Genomic DNA, 3,060 nt, shown 5'->3' on the forward strand with positions numbered 1-3,060 from the left:
GCAGGAATTTTGACGTGTCGCATTCGCACCCACGCTCCCCCCCTTCCTTCTTCACAATCTTCACAATAGGCCCTTCCCAAACGTTTTGTCAAATAGCTGCAATATGCAGCACAGCCCTTGCTAATCCCCAGCTCTCCCCGAGCAGGCAGGCAGTGAGAAGCAGAGGGGGCTGGGGGGAGCACACTTCTCCTGTGTGTGTACAAACACAGCACAAACATCCCCCCAGCCCGGGGGACGTGCAGAAGGTGGGACCCGGTGCTGGGGAGAGGCACCGAGTGAAGGCGATGGGGAGGGAAGAGAAGTGCCTGTTAAATATGGAAAATGGAGTCTGCTTTTTGTTCTGGGCCTTTGGAATCTGTGGGTGGATTGGAACTGGCAGGCAGGGAGCAAACACCCACCCACCATAGGGCTGTGTGGTTCAGAAGTTTACAAGAGTGTTTGTGTTCCAGGAGCTGTTGGCCTTGAAGCCAATGGAGAGGGGGAGGAGAAGAGGGAGAGAGTGAGAAAAACACTGTGGTGTTAGGGCCCTTCCTCGGAGATATTTTTCCCCTCTCCTTTCTCCAGCTCCAGGGCTCTGGAACTGGAGCAAGACTGACTGGGGGACAGATTAATCTGATTTTAAGATGCAGCACTCACAGTCCGTCATGGAGAGGCAGAGAATTGAGAAGCCACTGCCACTTAATGCCACATGACGGCTCCCTTGGCTCCCCCTTCTCCTGCCCTGCTGCTCTTTGGTTCTGCAGAGACTGTGGGATGTAAAGACGTGGAAGTTTTCTGCGTTGTTACTGCAGGAGTTGAAGCTTGGTTTCTGTCCCATCATGGCTTTTGGTTTGGAAGCTGCCACTCCAATTGCTCACTGTCTGAGTATTGCAGATACAGAAACTGAGGCACAGAGAGACTGAGCAACTTGCCCAAGGCAACAGGAAATCTGTGGGAGATCTGGAATAGACCCCAGATGTCCTGAGTTTTCTGTCTTAACCACAAGACCATCCTTCCTGTCTCTTTGGTAGTCCCCTCTGCTTCAGGAATTCCATTTACAAATTCCACCCAGAAACAATCTGTTGCATGATCCAGTGATTTACTTGCATTAAAAAGTCATTTGGAAGAGAAAATGGCACCTCTCTGAAAATGAACTGCAGCTACTGCTTGCTGTCCTTTCTTTCTAGGGGATGAAGGAGAAGGAGTGAAAAAAACAAACCCCAGCTTCCAGAGCTGAGAAGCTTTTCCATTGCTATCCAAACTTCCTGCAGGCATTAGTTTGGTTCTTTAAAAGAATCAGGAACTCCATATGTGATGTTTGAGTTTATCTGGCCATTTATATTTTAGTGGATTATAAAAAGGCCTGAAACTGCACTAAATCCATGTAGGGAGTGATCCTGCTGCTGGTCCCCATTGTATCCGGGTGTCTCTGGTGACAGTCTGGTCAACTGCCACAGCCCTGGGGGAATTCACTGTGTGTCTGCTGCTTCTCCCTTGTCACAGTCACAGTCAGAGCTTCTCTAAGAGGAGGCTGAATGCTGGGAGGGGTTTTCATTCTACCAAAGCACACCCTTCAGTTTGGAAACGGTGCAGTGGATGGATGTCCCTCATATTAACAAAAGGTACTATATGTACCTTCTGAAGAATATAATTTAAAAATTATTCTTGACTAAAACCTTTTAGATTATCCTATTACTCAGTGAGGAATATTCCTAGCCCTGCTTTCTCTTAGCATAAGGAATCAACAAGGACTGTATGGCCTAGATTGTTAAATCCCATCTTTAGACCTTGGTACTCTGGTAATATCTAAAAATCCCACTCATGGATCACCAAATCCTTGTGGGATGGATTGTATACGCAGAAACTTCAAAGGTTCTCCTTGCTACCAGTGGCTCTCTGTTAAGGCAGTTTGGTGGAGAACCTCCAAGGATCTTCTCTGAGCAGATGAAGACACAGCTGCTGACCTGGACCCATGTGTTTGGTTCCTGCCTCTTCTGAAGCCATTTAGCACTTTGAGGGTTGATGTCCAAGTTGGGTATGTGAGAGTGGGTTCCTCTCTGGGGAAATGCTGACTTAGGAGCAAGGTCAAAGCTCTTAGACAACTCTTACACCTTTTCCCTTTATTCCGAATGGGATTTAGGAATATAAAAGTACAAATAAAACACAAGAGCTTGGTGTGTGTCCTGCCCCATTACAACGAGTCTGAGTAAATCACAGTGGGTTTGTTTTCCAATTGCTCTTTTAAGCACCGTTTGGATATTTGTCTGTTTGCCCCTCCTCTTTTGTCCCAATATGTTTTCTTCTGCTGTTCCACTGCCATGAACTCTTCCAGAGGAGACTGTCCAAAATTCAATGTCTGTGTCCCTCAGTCACACTCTATGGATGAGCAGGGCTTAAAGTCCTTGTTGCAATACAAACACTATTAACAATTGTGCTGGTGTGAAAGTGCTCCCCAGCCCTTTTTGGCATGCAGTTGACAGAGCTATGAGATAACAGTGGAAACCTTTTCAGCTTGTTCCTTAATGGTGATGCTAAGTGCTGATTGAAATGTTTGTTAGAATTCTGGGTGTGCAGTCCATGGAAAATGGGAGAAGACACAGGTTTTTTTTGCTTTGAAATTTGATATTAATAGAAAGTAAGAGCATCTCGCTCCTGACCTGAATAATAAATCCATAATGGAGTTGGCAGTGCTGCTGGGCAGTGGGTGCCTGTGCCCTGGGCACTGGATGTCGGTGCCATGGGCAGTGGGTGTCTGTGCTATGGTCACTTGCTGTCCATGCCCTGGGTGTTTGTGCCATGGTTACTGTATGTCCATGCTATGGGGAGGAGGGATCTGTGCCATGACCAGTGAGTGTCCTTGCGATGGTCAGTGGTAAGTGGTGTCCATGCCATGGTCAATGACTATGCCATGGTCAGTGTGTGTGTCCGTGCCCCAAGCAGTAGGTGTCTGTGCCCTGGTCAGTGATGTCCGTGACCTGGTCAGCGCTGTCCGTGCCCGGTCGCGGTTGTGCGGGGCGGTCGCGGTGATCTCTCATCGGTCGGTAGAGGGCGCCCGTCCCCGCCGTGCGGGGGGCGCTCGGT

Source organism: Geospiza fortis, unplaced genomic scaffold (genome assembly GCF_000277835.1).
Source record: "Geospiza fortis unplaced genomic scaffold, GeoFor_1.0 scaffold37, whole genome shotgun sequence".
NCBI lineage: Eukaryota > Metazoa > Chordata > Aves > Passeriformes > Thraupidae > Geospiza > Geospiza fortis.